The sequence below is a fragment of the Papio anubis genome, chromosome 9 (assembly GCF_008728515.1).
Source record: "Papio anubis isolate 15944 chromosome 9, Panubis1.0, whole genome shotgun sequence".
Lineage (NCBI taxonomy): Eukaryota > Metazoa > Chordata > Mammalia > Primates > Cercopithecidae > Papio > Papio anubis.
Window position 1 is genome coordinate 106,437,811 of NC_044984.1, and position 20,735 is coordinate 106,458,545.

At 47.3% G+C, this 20,735-nt stretch overlaps 1 protein-coding gene across 3 annotated transcripts in view; it reads left to right on the top strand.

Moving 5' to 3' along the window:
• Window positions 1-16,451: 16,451 nt before the first annotated feature.
• TRAFD1 (TRAF-type zinc finger domain containing 1) overlaps window positions 16,452-20,735 on the top strand; it is a 28,456-nt gene continuing 24,172 nt past the window's right edge. The window contains exon 1 of one of the 3 annotated variants that reach the window (XM_031650777.1): window positions 16,452-16,569. The gene's annotated coding sequence lies outside the window, so the exon portion shown is untranslated. Of the gene's footprint in view, window positions 17,101-20,735 lie in introns of all 3 variants that reach the window. The other 2 variants (XM_031650779.1, XM_031650778.1) reach the window with 2 other exon arrangements.

Consider the following 20,735-nt stretch of genomic DNA (forward strand, 5'->3'; position numbering starts at 1 on the left):
ACGTCTGGAGTTTGAGACCAGCCTCGCCAACATGGCAAAAACCCCATCTCTACTAAAAATGCAAAAATTAGCCAGGTGTGGTGGCCCACGCCTGTAATCCCAGCTACTCGGGAGGCTGAGGCAGGAGAATCGCTTAAACCCGGGAGGCAGAGGTTGCAGTGAGCCGAGATCATGCCACTGCACTCCAGTCTGGGCAACAGAGCTCCGTCCCCCCAGCACCCAAAAAAAAAGAAGAAGAAAAGAAATGTTCTCCCTAAAGGGCAGTGAGACACTTGGAAGCTCTATGCCCGAATAGCTAAGGACACAGGAAGAGGGACTGCATTACTTGAATGTGGTGATGTGGGTGTCTCCACCCAATGATTCTTCTAGTTTTTCTTTTCCATCTTGATGGACATGTCCCGATGCCTAATCCTAAACAGAACACTGACCTATTTCACAGTTCTCATGGTTGATATCCTGCAGTTTTGACAGTGGAATAAACAGCAACTCTGGCTCTGAAATCAAGCCGATTTCGGCTTCAAATCCAGGCTCTGACATTTATCAACTATGTGATGCTAAGCAAGTGACTGAATGTCTCTGAGCCTCAGTTTCTGCCTTTATGAAATTATAATAATAAAATGACCAACCTCATCAAGTTGATGGAAGGAATAAATGCTGTCTTCCATGAAAAGAAACAGACATAGGCGGGTGCAGTGGCTCACGCCTGTAATCCGAGCACTTTGGGAGGCCAAGGCGGGCAGATCACCTGAAGTCGGGAGTTCGAGACCAGCCTGACAAATATGGTGAAACCGCATCTCTACTAAAAGTACAAAAATTTAGCCGGGCTTGGTGGCAGGTACTTGTAATCCCAGCTACTTGGGAGACTGAGGTGGGAGAATCGCTTGAACCTGGGAGGCGGAGGTTGCAGTGATCCAAGATTGCACCACTGGACTCCAGTCTGGGTGACAGAGCGAGACTCTGTCTTAAAAAAAAAAAAAGAAGGCCGGGCGCGGTGGCTCAAGCCTGTAATCCCAGCACTTTGGGAGGCCGAGATGGGCGGATCACGAGGTCAGGAGATCGAGACCATCCTGGCTAACACGGTGAAACCCCGTCTCTACTAAGAAATACAAAAAATAGCCGGGCGAGGTGGCAGCGCCTGTAGTCCCAGCTACTCGGGAGGCTGAGGCCGGAGAATGGCGTGAACCCGGGAGGCGGAGCTTGCAGTGAGCTGAGATCCGGCCACTGCACTCCAGCCTGGGCGACAGCGCGAGACTCCGTCTCAAAAAAAAAAAAAAAAAAAAAAAAAAAGAAAAGAAACAGGCACAAAGAAAGCACTCAACAACGGTTGTTATTATTATCCTTCCTATTAGTATGAGGACTCCTTTGATTTAAAACTGCAGAAATTCTCATGCCTGTAATCCCACCATTTTGAGAGGCTGAGGCAGGAGGATTGCTTGAGCCCAGGAGTTCACAATTGGCCTGGGCAATATAGGGAGACCCCAGCTCTACAAAAAAATAATTAGCCAGGCATAGTGGTGCACACCTATAGTCCCAACTACTCAGGAGGCTGAGGTGGGAGGATTGCTTGTGCCCAGGAGGTTGAGCCTCCAATGAGCTATGATTGTACTACTGCACTCTGGCCTGGGTGGCAGAGTAAGACATTGTCTCAAAACAGACAAACAAAACGACAACAACAACACAAACCCTGCAGAAATAACTTCCTGGCACTTCAGGACACTAAGGAAGGAAATTTTCCCAAGTCTGACATGTCTCCTGGTAGGAACAATATCTGGGAATTTCCCACACTGGTCAGCATAGGGAAAATCTAAAGTATAAAGTAGGCACAGAGTTAAAGGTAGATGGAGAAACGCAGAGCCTTCAACTAAGAGTTAGGATAACCTGAGCAATGGTCTTCTTTTGACCAATAATTCAAGTTCTGACTTGTTTCCATTAGAAAAGGAGAGGATGGGCTGGGCGCGGTGGCTCACACCTGTAATTCCAGCACTTTTGGAGGCCGAAGCAGGCAGATTGTCTGAAGTCAGGAGCTTGAGACCAGCCTGGCCAACATGACAAAACCCCATCTCTACTAAAAATATAAAAATCAGCTGGGTGTGGTGGCGCACCCCTATAGTCCCAGCTGCTCAGGAGGCTGAGGCAGGAGAATTGCTTGAACCTGGGAGATGGAGGTTGCAGTGAGCCAAGATCGCACCACTGCACTCCAGCCTGGGCAACAGAACAAGACTCTATCTAAACAAAACAAAACAAAAAAAGAAGAAAAAAAGAAAAGGAGAGGATGAGCTGGGCGCAGTGGCTCCCGCCTGTAATCCCAGCACTTTGGGAGGCTGAGGTGGGCAGATCACTTGAACCCAGGAGTTCAAGACCAGCCTGGGCAACAGGGCAAGACCCCCATCTCTACAAAAAATTTAAAAATTAGCCAGGTGTGGCGGTGCATGCTCAAGCCCAGGAAACCCAGGCTGCAGTGAGCCATGATCACACCACTGCACTCCAGCCTGGGTGATGGACTGTCTCAAAAATAAAGAAAGAAAGAGTGAAATTCCATCTCTACTAAACAACAACAACAAACAAATACAAAAATTAGCTGGGTGTGGAGGTGTGCACCTGTAGTCCCAGCTGCTTGGGAGGCTGAGGCAGGAGAATCGCATGAACCCGGGAGGCAGAAGCTGCAGTGAGCCGAGATAGCGTCATTGCATGCCAGCCCGGGCGACAGTGCAAGATTCCGTCTCAAAAACAAAAAGAAAGGAAAGGAGACGATGAGACTAAGAGACCCTTTCCAACTCAATCCCTTGTGTGCAGTAGCTGTCTGCCTCAGCACTTCCAATTGTGTCCGCCAGGTGGCCTATGAATGCCAAGTCTCCCAGGCCACTTTCCAAATCAAATACATCTCATTTTGCATGCTTTAATAAAACATAGCAAATATTGTGTTTGTGTAAGCTACATTTTATTAATTTTTATACTGAATTTTATTGAGATATAATTTAAATGCCATAAAATTTGCCCATTTTAAGTGCAAAATTTAATGATTTTTATTTTGCTTTTTTTTAAAGACAGGGTCTCTGTCACCCAGGCTGGAGTACAGCGACATGATCATAGCTCACTGCGGCCTTGATCCCTCAGGTTCAAGGAATCCTCCCATCTCAACCTCTCAAGTAGCTGGAGCTACAGTTGGGCACCACTATGCCTGGCTCCAGTCTGATCTTGAACTCCTGGCCTCAAGTGATTCTCTTACCTCAGCTTCCCAAAGTTTTGGGCTTACTACAGGTGTAAGCCACCGTGCCTGGACCTTCCATATCACTTTTTAAATTACTTTATTAATTCTCCTAGTAGTTTTATGGTTTTATTTTTAACATGTAAATCTTTGATCCATTTGGTATTTATTTCCATATGAATAATAAGGTGGGCTTTCGGCCGGGCACGGTAGCTCACACTAATCCCAGTACTTTGGGAGGCCAACATGGGTGGATCACTTGAGGTCAGGAGTTCCAGACCATCCTGGCCAACATGATGAAACCCCATCTGTACTGAAGATACAAAAATTAGCCGGGCATGGTGGTATGCACCTATATTCCCAGCTACTCAGGAGGCTGAGGCACGAGAATCACTTGAATCCAGGAGGAGGAAGTTGCAATGAGCTGAGATCTCACCATTGCACTCCAGCCTGGGCGACAGAGTGAGACTGTATCTCAAAATAAACAAATAAATAAAATAAATAAATAAATAAAGGTCGGGCCCGGTGGCTCACGCCTGTAATCCCAGCACTTTGGGAGACTGAAGTGAGCGGATTGCCTGAGCTCAGGAGATTGCAACCAGCCTGGGCAACACGGTGAAACCCCATCTCTACTAAAAATACAAAAGGTTAGCTGGGCGTGGTGGCGTGTGCCTGTAGTCCCAGCTACTTGGGAGGCTGAGGCAGGAGAATTGCTTGAACCCAGAAGGCAGAGGTTGCAGTGAGCTGAGATCTCACCACTGCACTCCAGCCTGGGCAACAGAGCGAGACTCCATCTCAAAAGAAATAAATAAATAAGGTGGGATTTCAATTTTATCTTTTTCAGTTGTATCTATCTATCTATAGTGGTCATATAAATATATATATAGGGGGAGGGGGGAGGGATTGCATTGGGAGTTATACCTGATGTAAATGACTGGTTGATGGGTGCTGACGAGTTGATGGGTGCAGCACACCAACATGGCACAAGTATACATATGTAACAAACCTGCACGTTATGCACATGTACCCTAGAACTTAAAGTATAATTTAAAAAAAAGTTAAATTGAAAAATAAATAAATATATATATATAAATATATATAGTAGCTGTATAAATATATAAAGGGAATATATTTATATATATCCTTTTTTTTTTGCTGGGTTCAGTGGCTCACAGACTGAGCCACTGAAATATATATATATTTTATATATATATATTTTTTGGTAGAGACAGGGTCTTGAACACCTGGCCTCAAGCAATCCTCCCACCTCGGCCTCTCAAAGCCAAGGGAGCCACTATGCCTGACCTCAATCCCTATTTATTGAATAATCCATCTTTTTCACAGAGCACCCAATGCCATCATTATCATATATTAAATTTACATATACGTTTCTGGCTAGTCATGGAACAGTCTTAGTCTCTATTCAAGGGCAGGTCAAAACTGGAGTCTGCAGAGCTGGCTGGATTCTCTGATCTGAGTCTGGGCTTGCTCTGTACAGTCTCTGAACCACTCCACTATTGGGAGAACCTTGTCAGATGCATTTGGGCTACTGGATACTAAGAATGAGGCCCTTAATTTGGAATGAAGTCACCTTGTGGGGGTAGGGCTGCTTTGTGGCCAGTTCCCTGAGAAACCGTAGGAGATAAGGAATTAAAACCACCCAGGAAATTTTTTAAATGACTCTAAAATTTACATGTAAATGGTAATGACCTAGAATAGCCAAAATGGCAAGGCCAGTTGCAGTGGCTCACATCTGTAATCCCAGTACTTTGGGAAGCCAAGGTAGGACGATTGTTTAAGTTCAAGACCAGCCTGAGCAACATAGCAAGACCCCCATCTCTACAAAACTAAAAAAATTAGCTGGAAGTGATGGTGCACCCTTGTGGTCCCAGCTACTCTGGAGTGTGAGGCGGGAGGATTGCTTGATCCAGTCAGAAGTTTGATGCTGCAGTGGGCTATGACCCTTTCTCAAAATAAATAAATAAATAAAGCCACATTCATTAAGACTGTGGAGAAATAGCATAAGGATAAACAGGTAGATGTGTAGAACAGAGAGCCCAGAAATAGATTCTATACATATGGTCACTTGATTTATGACAAAGACCCAAGTGAAATTCAATGGAGAAAAGATTTTTCTCCCAGTAAATGGAACCATAGGTTATGTTTTTATTTATTTATTCGGTCTGTTTGTGAGGCAAGGTCTTACTCTGTCACCCAAGCTAGAGTGCAGTCACACAATCACAGCTCACTGCAGCCTTGAACTCCTGGGCTCAAGCGATCCTCCTCCCTCGGTGTCCCGAGTAGCTGGGACTACAAACACACACCAGAATGCCCAGCTAATTTTTTTACTTTTTTTTTTTTTTTTTTTTTTGTAGAGGCAGGGGTCTTGCTATGTTACCCAGGCTGGTCTTAAACTCCTGGGCTCAAGCAATCCTCCCACCTTTGCCTTCCAAAATGCTGGGATTATATATAGGTGCGAGCCACTGTGCCTGGTCTCACACCTTAGGTGTTGTTAGGGGAGAGAACTGAGTGAGGGCTTTTCCTGGGAAATCAGACTGAAACAAAGTGATCCTAAGTCTCCTCCTCTAAACACTAGCAGGGTCCCTGCAGGTGTCTGAGGGATGAAGCTGCCCAGGGAAGGGAGCGGTGGCCCCTGGGAACTCTGCCTGGCAACCAGGCAGCCTGGAAAACGTCCCAGCATGCTCTGAGGCCTCTGGTCCAATCCCAGTCCTCCTCATGAATATGTATGAGTCCCCAGATGTCAGCTGCATCTCTGAGCCTCTTCGTCCCTGCTCAACCCCCCCCGCACTGCTCCCTTCCCCACACAAACCTCCCTCACCCTTCCTCTTCTTGTTTTTTTTTTTTTTTTATTTTTTGAGACGGAGTCTCGCTCTGTCGCCCAGGCTGGAGTGCAGTGGCCAGATCTCAGCTCACTGCAAGCTCCGCCTCCCGGGTTCACGTCATTCTCCTGCCTCAGCCTCCCAAGTAGCTGGGACTACAGGCGCCCGCCACCTCGCCCAGCTAGTTTTTTGTACTTTTTAGTAGAGACGGGGTTTCACCGTATTAACCAGGATGGTCTCGATCTCCTGACCTCGTGATCCGCCCGTCTCGGCCTCCCAAAGTGCTGGGATTACAGGCTTGAGCCACCGCGCCTGGCCACCCTTCCTCTTCTTGATAACTGGCAACATCTCGCTCCTCGCTTCAGAACTGATGAAATAATGTGAACATTTCAGGGCCTGAGGACATATCCACAGAGTGTTTCAGGGCCTGTCCCCTTGATTAGGAAACTGGCTTTTAGCAGTGGTTTCACAAATATTTCTCCAGTTAGAGATGAATGTATTTGTGACTATGTGCCAAAAAAAAAAAAAAATAAGAAGAAGAAAAAAAATTAAATCAGATGAATGTCTAAAGCCCGTCTTGGAAGACCAAACTCCAACTAGAAAATAAAAGTGCGTGGTGTCCTTCTGTGGCAGACACTGTCCTTTGCTCTTGCTTCCCTAATAGCTCCCTCCCTGGTTACTCCCCTGTTATTCCCTGGTTACTTCCCCTCCCAGTGTGTCAGTTATCTAAGCCTCTCTGAGTAATCAGATGTCCAGCTAATGAGTGAGTGCCTGAGTCACCCTGGGGCCACTGAAAAATAAAAAAAGATGGAATTTCCAAAACTTGTATGTAGAAATTAAAAGACTGTATTGTTTTGTTTTTTAAGCCAGAGCCAGCACAGTGGCTCACACCTGTAATCCCAGCACTTTTTTTTTTTTTTTTTTGAGAGAGAGTTTCACTATTTTTGCCCAGGCTGGAGAGCAATGGCGCGATCTCAGCTCACTGCAACCTCCGCCTCCCAGGTTCAAGCGACTCTCCTGCCTCAGCCTCTCGAGTAGCTGGGATTACAGGCATGCGCCACCACCCCGGCTAATTTTGTATTTTTAGGAGAGACGGGGTTTCTCCATGTTGGTCAGGCTGGTCTTGAACTCCTGACCTCAGGTGAACCACCTGCCTCAGCCTCCCAAAGTGCTAGGATTACAGGCATGAGCCACCGTGCCCGGCTATCCCAGCACTTTAAGAGGCTGAGGTGGGAGAATCATTTGAGACTAGGAGGTGAAGGCTGCCGTGAGCTGTGATTGTTGTCACTGCATTCTAGCCTGGGTGAGACCTTGCCTCAAAAAAAATTTTTTTTAATTAACAACAAAAAAAAAGCCAGGGGCTGGGTGTGATGGCTCATGCCTGTAATCCCAGCACTTTGGGAGGCCAAGGTGGGCGGATCGCGAGGTCAAGAGATTGACACCATCCTGGTCAACATGGTGAAATCTTGTCTCTACTAAAAATACAAAAATTAGCTGGGCATGGTGGCGTGCACCTGTAGTCCCAGCTATTCGGGAGGCTGAGGCAGGAGAATCACTTGAACCCGGGAGGAGTAGGTTTCTGTGAGCCAAGATCATACCAGTGCACTCCAGTCTGGCGATAGAGCAAGACTTCGTCTCAAAAAAAAAAAAAAAAAAAAAAAAACGCGGGGGAAAAAAAAATAAAAAAAACTGAGAGCTAGAGATATTTATGTACACATGGATGACTGGAACTTTTTTTTTTTTTTTGAGACGGAGTCTCGCTCTGTCGCCCAGGTTGGAGTGCAGTGGCCAGATCTCAGCTCACTGCAAGCTCCGCCTCCCGGGTTTACGCCATTCTCCTGCCTCAGCCTCCCGAGCAGCTGGGACTACAGGCGCCTGCCACCACGCCCGGCTAGTTTTTTGTATTTTTTAATAGAGACGGGGTTTCACCGGGTTAGCCAGGATGGTCTCGATCTCCTGACCTCGTGATCCGCCCATCTCGGCCTCCCAAAGTGCTGGGATTACAGGCTTGAGCCACCGCGCCCGGCCAACTGGAACTTTTAATAACCAAAAGCCAAATAAAGGCAAACTCTATAGCCCATTCCAGTAATTCTACTCCTGGGTGTATACCTAATAGAAATTAAGATCATACCTAACCAAGAACAAGAATATTCATACTTGGCTGAAACTAGAAACAAGCCAAATGTTCATTAACTGGAGAATGGGCTAATAAATTGTGAAGTTGTGAAGATATTCACAATTTATTAAGAACACTACACGAGAATGAAAAGGAATGAACTAAGGTTATATGCAATGACATGGGTGAATATAACATTCAAGATATTGCCTGAAAGAAGTCGTACACAAAATAGTATATATTGCATCATTCTATCTGTTCCTACAGAATAGAACAAGCAAAACTATTCCTTTTTTTTTTTTTTTTTTTTTTGTCGCCCGGGCTGGTTTTTTGTATTTTTTAGTGGAGACGGGGTTTCACCATGTTAGCCAGGATGGTCTCGATCTCCTGACTTCGTGATCCACCCATCTCGGCCTCCCAAAGTGCTGGGATTACAGGCTTGAGCCACCGCGCCCGGCCCTATTCCTTTTTTTTTAATTTGTTTTTTGAGATGGAGTCTCGCTCTGTCACCCAGACTGGAGTGCAGTGGTATGATCTCGGCTCACTGCAACCTCTGCCTTGCAGGTTCAAGTGATTCTTCGGCCTCAAACTAACAAGTAGCTGAGCCTACAGGCATGCACCACTACGCCCGGCTAATTTTTGTATTTTCAGTACAGATGGGGTTTCACCATGTTGGCCAGGCTGGTTTCAAACTCCTGACCTCGTGATCTGCCGGCCTCGGCCTCCCAAAGTGCTGGGATAATAGGCATGAGACACCGTGCCTGGCCGGGAATTTTCTATTTATTTATCTGAGTAATGGTAACAGGGGTGTATACAAATACAAAACTCCACTCCTAGGTGAAATTTCTCCTAGAGAAATGAAAACATACATCCATGCAGGCTGGGTGTGGTGGCTCACGCCTGTAATTCCAGCACTTTGGGAGGCTGAGATGGGCAGATCACGAGGTCAGGAGATCAAGACCATCCTGGCTAACACAGTGAAACCCCGTCTCTACTAAAAATACAAAAAAATTATCCAGGCGTGGTGGCGGGCGCCTGTAGTCCCAGCTACTCAGGAGACTGAGGCAGGAGAATGGCGTGAACCCAGGAGGCGGAGCTTGCAGTAAGCTGAGATTGAGCCACTGCACTCCAGCCTGGGTGACAGAGGGAGACCGGTCTCAAGAAAAAAAAAGAAAAGAAAACATACATCCATGCAAAATTTGTACACGGTTGTGTAGAACAGCATTCTTGGCTGGGCAAGGTGGCTCAAGCTTGTAATTCCAGCATTTTGGGAGGCCAAGGCAGGCAGATTGCTTCAGTCCAAGAGTTCGCGACCAGCCTGGGCAGCATGAGGAAACCCCATCTCTACAAAAGATATGAAAATTAGGCGGATGTGCTGGTGTGTACCTCTAGTTCCAACTACTCCGGAGACTGAGGTTGGAGAATTCCTTGAGCCCGGGAAGCAGGGGTTTCAGTGAGCTGAGACTGTGCCACCACTGCACTCCAGCCTGGGTGATCAAGGGAGACTCTGTCTCAGGAACAAAAAAAAAAAAAAAAAAAATTGAAAGAAAAAGAAAGAAATGAAGTACTGATTAATGCTATAGTATGGATGAACCTTGAAAACATCATGCTAAGTGAAATAAACCATCACAAAAGTCTCCATATTGTATGATTCAATTCATATGAAATGTCCCAAATAGGCAAATCCATGAAGAAAGAAAGCTGATGGGTGATTGTCAGTCCGGGTATGGAGATGAGGGGAGTAAGTGTTAATGGGCACAGTTTCTTTTGGGGATGATAAAAATGTCCAGGATCGCCAGGCACGGTGGCTCACATCTGTAATCCTGGCACTTTGGGAGACCAAGGCGGGTGGATCACTTGAGGTCAGGAGTTCCAGACCAGCCTGGCCAATATGGTGAAACCCCGTCTCTACTAAAAATACAAAAATTAGCTGGGCGTGGTGGCAGGCATCTGTAGTCCCAGCTACTCTGCAGGCTGAGGCAGAGGAATCGCTTGAACCCGGGAGGCGGAGGTTGCAGTGAGCTGAGATCGCACCACTGCCCTCCAGCCTGGGCGACAGAATGAGACTCCATCTCAAAAAAAAAAAAAAAAGTCCAGGAACTAGATTGCAGTGATAGTTGCACAAATTTGTGACTATACTAAAAAATCATTGTGAAGTCTATTTTTTTTTCTTTTCTTTTTTGTTTTTTGAGATGGAGTCTCAAACTCTGGGAGGCAAAGTCTGCCTCCCAGGTTCAAGCGATTCTGCTGCCTCTGCCTCCCAAGTAGCTGGGATTACAGGTGCCTGCCACCTCATCTGGCTTTTTTTTTTTTTTTTTTTTTTTTTTTGAGACGGAGTCTCGCTCTGTCACCCAGGCTGGAGTACAGTGGCGCAATCTCTGCTCATTGCAACCTCCGCCTCCCAGGCTCAAGTGTTTCTCCTGCCTCAGCCTCCCAAATCCCTGTATCTGGAATTACAGGCATACGACACAACGCCTGGCTAATTTTTGTATTTTTAGTAGAGGCGGGGTTTCACCATGTTGGCCAGCCTGGTCTCAAACTCCTGACCTCAAGTGATTCACCTGCCTTGGCCTCCCAAAGTGCTGGGATTACAGGTATGAGCCACCACGCCCAGCCAAAAACAATTTTTTTTTTTTTTTTTGAGACAGAGTCTCGCTCTGTCGCCCAGGCTGGAGTGCAGTGGCCAGATCTCAGCTCACTGCAAGCTCCGCCTCCCGGGTTCCCGCTATTCTCCTGCCTCAGCCTCCCGAGTAGCTGGGACCACAGGCGCCGCCACCTCGCCCGGCTAATTTTTTGTGTTTTTTTTTTTAGTAGAGACGGGGTTTCGCCGTGTTAGCCAGGATGGTCTCGATCTCCTGACCTTGTGATCCGCCCGTCTCGGCCTCCCAAAGTGCTGGGATTACAGGCTTGAGCCACCGCGCCCGGCCAATTTTTTTTTTTTTAAGAGATAAAAGTCTGTTATCCAGGCTGGAGTGCAGTGGTGTGACCATAGCTGACTGCAGCCTTAAAATCCTGGGCTCCATTAATCTTCTCACCTCAGCCTTCCGAACACCTAGGACTACAGGTGCACACACTAATGCCCAGTTAATTGATATCACTTTGAGTAGAGACGAGGTCTCCCTATGTTGCCCAGGCTGATCTTGAACTCCTGCGCTCAAGGGATCCTCCTGCCTCAGCCTCCCAAAGTGCTGGGATTACAGGTGTAAGCTACCATGCCAGGTCCACTTTAAATGGATGAATTGTCTGATATGTGAATTGTACCTTTGATAAAACTGTTACTGTTATTTAAAAAGTCCTTACACAATATACTTAAGATTTATGCACTTTATGGTGTGTACTTTTACCCCAGTCAAACTTGAAACAAAACAAAATAATAGTTTCCTACCAGAGGTGTCTGAGAAGATGGGCAGAGAAGGAGAAGGTATTTGGGATTGGGTGCTTGTTGGGATGCCAGGGAGCAAGGGACTCACTGCCAAAGTTGCCTCTTGATGCACCCAAAAAAGTGCCAGGAAGATCAACAGGAAGGGGCCTCAAAAGACAGAGGGAGCAGGGCTGGGCGCGGTGGCTCAAGCCTGTAATCCCAGCACTTTGGGAGGCCGAGACGGGCGGATCACGAGGTCAAGAGATCGAGACCATCCTGGCTAACACAGTGAAACCCCGTCTCTACTAAAAAATACACAAAAAATAGCCGGGCGAGGTGGCGGGCGCCTGTAGTCCCAGCTACTCAGGAGGCTGAGGCAGGAGAATGGCGTAAACCCGGGAGGCGGAGCTTGCAGAGAGCTGAGATATGGCCACTGCATTCCAGCCCGCGCGGCAGAGCCAGACTCCCTCTCAAAAAAAAAAAAAGACAGAGGGAGCTAGGGAAGGGCTGAGAGAAGTGCAAAGGATGGAATGCTAGAGAGTAGAAAGGAACCCAGTTTGATGAAAACCCAATTTGATGAAAACAGATTTGGTTTTGGCCAAAAACAAAACAAAAAAACACCTTTAAATGTTTATTGTAGGCTGGGCACGGTGGCTTACACCTGTGATCCCAGCACTTTGGGAGGCCAAGGTGGAACACCTGAGATCGGGAGTTCGAGACTGGCCTGACCAACATGGTGAAACCCCATCTTTACTAAAAATACAAAAATTAGCTGGGTGTGGTGGTGCATGCCTGTAATCCCAGCTACTTGGGAGGCTGAGGTGGGAAAATTGTTTGAACCCAGGAGGTAGAGGTTGCAGTGAGCCGAGATCGCACCACTGCGCTGAAGGCTGGGTGACAGAACGAGAGATTCTGTTTCTTTTTTCCTTCCTTTTTTTTTTTTTTTTTTTTTTTTTGAGACAGTTTCGCTCTTGTTGCCTAGGCTAGAGTACAATGGCATGATCTCGGCTCAACGCAATCACCACCTCCCAGATTCAAGTGATTCTCCCACCTCAGCCTCCCGAGTAGCTGGGATTACAGGCACGTACTACCACACCTGGCTTATTTTGTATTTGTAGTAGAGATGGGGTTTCTTCATGTTGGTCAGGCTGGTCTCGAACTCCCTACCTCAGGTGATCTGCCTGCCTCGGCTTCCCAAAGTGTTGGGATTACAGGTGTGAGCCACTGCACCCAGCCAAGATTCTGTTTCAAAAAAAAAAAAAAAGAGTTTATTGTAAAGCAGCACCTTGAAGTAATTCTGCAAGTAGAAATTGAGTGCCTTCCATGTGTCCGGGCTAGGCTTGGGGCCAGGAATCTGACTCTAAGCAGCTGCTTGCTGGGAAGTAAAAGTGGGAGGAAGGGAATAGGTTGGCAGCTAGAACGAGGAAAAGCTGCATACTGTCAGGGAAGATCCCTAGCCCTTGAGCAGGGGCTGAGCCTGCGGGAGGCAGAGGACAGTTTAAAACAGGGATGGAGGCATGTTGGGGAATGGAGGAGTTGGGTTGGCTTCTCAGACTAGGTAGTCACAGCTTTGGCTAGAGGAGAGGAATTTCCCTCCCCAAGCCTGGCAGGGCTCTGAGTAGGGCTGAGCTGGGAAGGGTAGGGCAACACCTCTCCCTTTGGGCTTTATCAAAATTCCACTGCAGTGAATGCTAAATCTGCCAGAGCCCAGAAGTGCCTTTAGGCCATGACACCAGAAATCCAGATTCAGTTAATTTAGTAAGTTTTGGGGGATGAGGTTGGGATACTAGGGAATTGGGATAGTGAGGAGGTTGACCTTGAGCAGACATATAAATTTCTAACAAGCCGGCTGGGCGCAGTGGCTCATGCCTGTAATCCTAGCACTTTGGGAGGCCAAGGCAGGAGGATCATTTGAGGTCAGGAGTTCAAGACCAGCCTGACCGACATGGCGAAACCCCATCTGTACTAAAAATGCAAAAAAATAGCCAGGTGTGGTGGTGGGTGCCTACAGTCCCAGCTACTTGGGAGCCTGAGGCAGAAGAATTGCTTGAACCCAGCAGGCGGAGGTTGCAGTGAGCCGAGATTGCGCCACTGCACTCCAGCCTGGGCGAGAGAGTGGGACTTTGTCTCAAAAAAACAAAAAATAAGTAAATAAATAAAAAAAATTAAATTTCTAACGAGCCCTTTAAAGATTCTGGTGCAAGGAGGTTGGGGGGAACTCCATCTAATCCTCTCATACAGGTGACTCCTGGTAAACCAAGACGCAGCTCTTCCTCTAACCTAATCTAAATCCTTTCTGCTGCCACTGTAATCACCCTGCCTTGCCTGCCTTTTTTGGTCAGGAATAAAATGCTCCTAAACTTTTTTGATTTCTGCTGTTGGATTTAGGCCAGTGAAAATAAGGCGCCCCAGGGGTTAAGTGAAATTTGAGCTTATCATTATTTCCAGTTCATTCTTTGCTACCCTGGACCTTGTTTTCTCCTCCCACTGTGAACTATGAATTTAGAGGAGCTTCTGGGTCACTCAGGCAAGGGAAGACAGCTGTTCCCAGGAGACAGGACTGCCATTCTCCTGTTTATTTATTCAAAATGTGTTTATACCAAGTGGATGACTATGCGGAGCAACTGAAACTCTCCTACACTGCTGTTGGGAACACTTAGTGGCGCAATCACTTTGGAAAACAGTTTGGCAGTTTCTAAAGTTAAAACATAGACTTACCATATGATCCAGCAATCCCACTTCCAAGTATTTATCTGAGAGAAATAAAACATATATCCCCAAAGACTTGCACAAGAATGTTTACTACTGCTTAAACTAGAATCAATTTTTTTTTTTTTTTTGAGGCGGAGTCTCACTCTGTCACCCAGACTGGAGTGCAGTGGTGCCATCTCAGCTCACTGAAACCTCCACCCCTCAGGCTCAAGCAATCTTCTCACCTTAGCCTCCCAAGTAGCTGGGACTACACGCATGAGCCACCACCACTGGCTAACTTTTTGTATTTTTTGTAGAGACAGGATTTTATTATGTTGCCCAGGCTGGTCTGGAAGTCCTGAGCTCAGGCGATCCACCCGCCTCGACCTGCCAAAGTGCTGGGATTGTGAGCCACCACGCCTGGCCAAAAACTAGAACCAGTTCTAATGTTTGTCAGTATAAATTGTGGCATATCCATGTGCTGTGCTACTTGGCACTGAAAAGGAATAGGCTTGATGTTATCAACAGCATGGATAAACCTCAAAAACATTATGCTGAGTTAAAACACCTTATTCATAAGAGAACACACTATATGGTTCCTTTTTTCTTTATATATACTTAATATATTAATATGCTTAATTCATATTAATACACATTTTTTCTGATTGTTTTTTAATCTTTAATGATTGTGCTTTCTTTTGAACTCCAGTAAGTTTTAACATACAATGTAAAGTGCTTAAGACATAGGTGTGTAGCTTAATAACTATTTACTAATTAATACATCTGTGTTAATCACTTTGCAGATCAAGATATAAATATTTCTAGAAAATCTTTCTCATATCCCCTTGCAGGCTATATACCCTCTGAATGGAACCAGTTACTTACTTCTCTCGCACTTTAGGTTAGTTTTCCCTGGTTTTGAACTTTATATGTTTGGAATCGCACAAATTATACTGCATATTTAAACTAAATATTTTATTTTGTTATAAATATTGCTGTGAGACGGAGTTTTGATTTTGTCGCCCAGGCTGGAGTGCAGTGGCTCAATCTCAGCTCACTGCAACCTCTACCTCCTGGGTTGAAGGGATTCTCCTGTCTCAGCCTCCCAAGTAGCTGGGATTATAGGCGCCTGCCACCACGGCCAGCTAATTTTTGTATTTTTAGTAGAGACGAGGTTTCACCATGTTGGCCAGGCTGATCTGGAACTCCTGACCTCAGGTGATCCACCAGCCTCGGCCTCCCAAAGTGTTGGGATTACAGGCGTGAGCCACCGCGCCCAGCCCATTAGATGCTTTTCTTGCTTAGTACTAGCTTATGAACATTTTGCTATTATATTATATTATATTATATTATATTATATTATATTATATTATATATATTATATTATATTTGAGACAGGGTCTTGCTCTGTTCCCCCAGGCTGGAGTGCAGTGGCATGATCAGGGCTCACTCCAGCCTCTGCCTCCTAGACTCGAGGGATCCTTCCACCTCAGCCTCCCCAGGAGGTGGAACTACAGGTGCGTGCCACCACGCCTGGCTAATTTTTGTATTTTTTTTGTAGAGATATGGTTTCACTATATTGCCCAGGCTGGTCTCTAATTCCTGAGCTCAAGAGATCCACCCGCCTTGCCCTCCATATTTTGCAATTATAATCTGCAATGGAATCATAATTTTAAATGGCTGTATTGTTTGTAATATGTGCTTGGTAATTATACTTACATAATTATTCTCTCCTTTATTATACACGAGGTAAGAGCAGCTCAGGGAATCCATTCAGGCAGCAAGTGGAGAAACTAGCTCTCAAACCTGCATCTCAGGTTCACTCTTCCACTGCAAAAAAGTAAAGTGCTCAAATATGGTCACAGCCCTGCAGAAGTCTTGCACAAGGGCATTATCATAGCAACAAGAATGACTAATAAGTATTAATGGCTCATGAGAAAAGAACAAATACCATTAATTATCTCAATATTTTAGGCATATTAGTAATGTTTGTACAGAATTATTCATGCAAATATTATTAGCCTGTGTCGGGGACAGTTGTTAAACTCAGCAACAGGCTCACAGCTCAGCTCCGTGCCTCTGGTTCCAGATGTGCAGGGGCCAGGGCTTCCAGGGACACGCCCCCGTGGGCCTCCGGGGAGCCAATCGACGCGCAGAAGGCGGGGCCCTGGGAGCGACAACGGTGTTATCCAATGGGTCGACAGCTGGAGCAGCCCCTGGCCAATGGGAGCGCTCCTCCGCGATGGGCGGAAGTGGTGAGGCAGCTCTGAGGGCCGTTGTTCAGTGCGGGGTCTGACAGAGGAGGCTCCGTGTCTGCAGCTAGTGTGTCAACTCAACGTTTCTCCTCTCGTCCCTGGTGAGGTGTAGCGGCGGCACGCGGCTGGAGATTCCCTGAGGCCTCCAGTTTAGGAAGGGTCCGGCATCCCAAGGGAGGGGTGTGTGGGCGTGGGGTCTCTGGGCCCGGGGTAGCGGCTGTGAGGAGAGGATGCCCGCGCGGCGGCATCTCTGGCGACTGGAGGAGGCCGCGCTTTCTCCTCAGGGAACCGGCGCCTTGGCAGCCCCCGGCGACGCCGCCCCCTTCGCGGCCTAGGTTGGTCTGGGGAGCCGGGAAGCGGGCGTCGTCCGCAGCGCCTCTGTGGCCACCGCGTCCCGGGCGGAGCTGGGCTCAGTGCCGGCCTGGGCCTAGAGCCCGAGCCTCGAGCTGCCGGCCTGGGGGGTCGCGAGTGGCCTAATGCGGCCTCGAGGCCGAAGGACCCGAGTCCGAGCCCTCACTCCGACCCGCTGGTGCTGCGGAAAACTCAGGTGGCCTTCCGCTTTCGCAGCCTCTAAAGTGGGGACCAAGACTTTCACCTCTTAGGATTGTAGTCGGGATTAAAAGATTTTCCCGGTAAGCGTTTGGCAACTGCTATTATTTGAGAAGCCGCTTACTTCTTCACTCCCCATCACCGACCTTGCTGGGGAAGGGGGCGATTGGAAACTACCTTGGGGTATCTGGACCCGGCAGTGGAAGCTACGCTGCCTCGGGCAGAGGGACGGTCCCCTCTGCGGACCAGAGAGATCTAGCCGACGCCCAACGGGCTCCTTATAAGCTTGAAGACTTTTTTCTGTGCCTCGACTCTTCCGTGCATTCGCTCGTTTCCTTGATCCTTTGAAGTATTGTCAGTCTTCTGCCTGAAGAATCTGAGGCCCAGAGAGGTTAAATCTGGCAGAACCAGCCAGAACTTGACCCCCAGAGGGGGACCCTGCAGGCCACCCCCAGTCTCCTTGCATCTAGAAAAGCAAGCACCTGCCACATCTGAGCTCTGGCCTTAGAGTTGGCCATTTAGTGGTCTGGAATAGAGCACACCTGAAATCAGTCGGACAGCCCTCCTTAGTTGCCATTTCGTGAGAGTGAATATCTTTTTTTTTTTTTTTTTGAGATGGAATCACCTTCTGTTGTTCAGGTTGGAGTGCAGTGGCGAGATCTCAGCTCAATGCAACCTCTGCCTCCTGGGTTTAAGTGATTCTCTTGCCTCAGCCTCCTGAGTAGCTGGCATACAGGCGCCTGTCACCACGCCCAGCTAATTTTTGTATTTTTAGTAGAGACTTGGTTTTGCCATGTTGGCCAGGCTGGTCTCGAACCCCAGACCTCCAGTGATCCGCCCACCTCGCCCTCCCAAAGTGCTGGGATTACAGGCGTGACTGCCGCGCCCAGCCCAGAGTGGGTATCTTGAATTATGTCATTCCCTAGTTTAAAGCCCTTCAGTGTTTACCATTGAGCTTGGAATCTAATCCAATATTCTTTCTATCTTATATGACAAGACCGTGAGTCATTCCCCTTTTTTATTATGCTTTTCCAGGTCTGCCTTTACTTTCTCTTTCATTGCTTTTAGGCCTTTTGCCCTTCCCACTGCCTGGATGGATTTTCCCCCATTCCCATCCTCCATCTTTGTCTTTTCATGGTTGGCTCTTGTACTTCATTTCTTAGTTTATATGTCGTCTGCCCAGAAAGTTCTTCCCTGATCACTCTTATCTACCTAAAGTAGATTTGCCTCTACTCCACCCCCATTTATTTGTCTGTATACTTTTCCATCACAATACTCACCTTAAGTTATATGTATTTTTTTGCTTATTGTTTTTCTCTACCACTAAATCGCTTTATCAGATACTATATTTCCTTATTTTGTAAAGTATTTTTAGTGCCAGGGCACAGTGGCACACAGTATGGTCTTCTTTTTCTTTGAGACAGGGTCTCACTTTGTCACCCAGGCTGGAGTGCAGTGGTGTGATCACAACTCACTCACTGTATCCTTGACCTCCTGGGCTCAAGCCTCCCAAGTAGCTGGGGACTACATCATCCTCCCACCCCAGCCTCCCAAGTAGCTGAGATTACAGGCATGTGCCACCACACCCACCTAATTTTTTGCCTTTTTTTTTTGAGACAGAGTCTCGCTCTGTTGCCCAGGCTGGAGGGCAGTGGCGTGATCTCAGCTCACTGCAAGCTCTGCCTCCCGGGTTCATGCCATTCTCCTGCCTCAGCCTCCCGAGTAGCTGGGACCACAGGCGCCCGCCACCACGTCCGGCTAATTTTTTGTATTTTTTAGTAGAGAGCGGGTTTCACCGTGTTAGCCAGGATGGTCTCGATCTCCTGACCTTGTGATCCGCCCGTCTCGGTCTCCCAAAGTGCTGGGATTATAGGGGTGAGCCACCACACCAGCTGCTTATTTTTTATAGAGACAAGGTCTTACTATGTTTCCTGGCTGGCCTTCGATTCCTGAGCTTAAGTGATCTACCCACCTCAGCCTTCCAGAGCGCTGGGATTACAGGTGTGAGACACTGCACCTGGCCTACAGTATTGTCCTTTTTTTTTTAGTTTTTATTTTTTCGAGACAGAGTCTCACTCTTTTGCCCAGGCTGGAGTGCAGTGGTGCGATCCTGGCTTACTGCAACCTCCACCTCCCGGGTTCAAGCAGTTCTGCTTCAGCCTCCCTAGTAGCTGGGACTACAGGCACCCGGTTAATTTTTGCATTTTTAGTAGAGAGGTGTTGCGCCACGTTGGCCAGGCTGGTCTCGAACTCCTGACCTCAAGTGATCCGCCCACCTCGGCCTCCCAAAGTGCTGGGGTTACAGGCGTGAGCCACCCGGCCCAGCCCCAAAGTATTGTCCTAATTAAGCTTGTTGAACAAATGACTAAATACGTGTTTTGAAAAGTGGCAACTCACTTGATAATGCCAAAACCATTAAAGAACCCTATTGAGGCCGGGCGCGGTGGCTCAAGCCTGTAATCCCAGCACTTTGGGAGGCCGAGGCGGGTGGATCATGAGGTCAGGAGATCGAGACCATCCTGGCTAACATGGTGAAACCCCGTCTCTACTAAAAATACAAAAAAAAAACTAGCCGGGCGTGGTGGCGGGCGCCTGTAGTCCCAGCTACTCGGGAGGCTGAGGCAGGAGAATGGCGTGAACCTGGGAGGCGGAGCTTGCAGTGAGCCGAGATCGCGCCACTGCACTCCAGCCTGGGTGACACAGCGCGAGACTCCGTCTCAAAAAAAAAAAAAAAAAAAAAAGAACCCTATTGGGGGCAGGATTTAAGACCATTTTTGTATCATGGAAAGGAATAATCTAAACTAAACAATGGTAGTAAAATTGCCAGTGCTTTGCTTTCTGCATTGACATCTTGTTTAAAAAGCAGGAGAAACTTTATAGTGAAGAAATTTGGCAGACACCATATCAACTATGTGATCATGGTTTACATCAATAGTAAAATAAGACTGTTGACATCATGTACCTTCTGATATAATGCACTGAGACGAGCATAACATGATTTCTATGGTGTTCTTGCCAAAAATGTGTAACCTGAATTTAATCATGAGAAAATATCAGACAAACCCAAATTGAAGGACATTATATAAAATAGCTGGCTGGGCATGGTGGCTCACACCTGTAATCCTAGCACTTTGGGAGGCCAAGGCTGGTGGATTATCTGAGGTCAGGAGTTCAAGACCATCCTGCTCAACATGGTGAAACCCCGTCTCTACTGAAAAAACAAAAATTAGCTGGGCATGGTGGCACATACCTGTGGTCCCAGCTACTCGGGGGGCTGCGGTGGAGGTTGCAGTGAGCCGAGATCACACCACTGCACTCCAGCCTAGGCAACAGAGCGAGACTCTGTTTAAAAAAAAAAAAAAAAAGAAGCCAGTATGCTTAACAAGGTCATGAAAGAGAAGGAAAGACTGAAGAACTCTCCCAGATCAAAGGAAATTAAGTACAAGTAACTGCTAAATGCAATGTGTGATCCTAGATTGAATGCTGGACCAGAAAAAGGGTGGGATGGTGATTTTTTTTTTTTGAGACAGGGTCTCACTCTGTCACCCAGGCTAGGGTGCGGTGATACAATCACTGCTCACTGCAGCCTTGACCTCCTGGGCTTAAGTGATCTTCCCATCTCAGCCTTCTGAGTGGCTGGGACCACAGGTGTGCGCCACCACGTCTGGCTAATTTTTAAATTGTTTGTAGAGAAGGGGTTTCACCATATTGCCCAGGC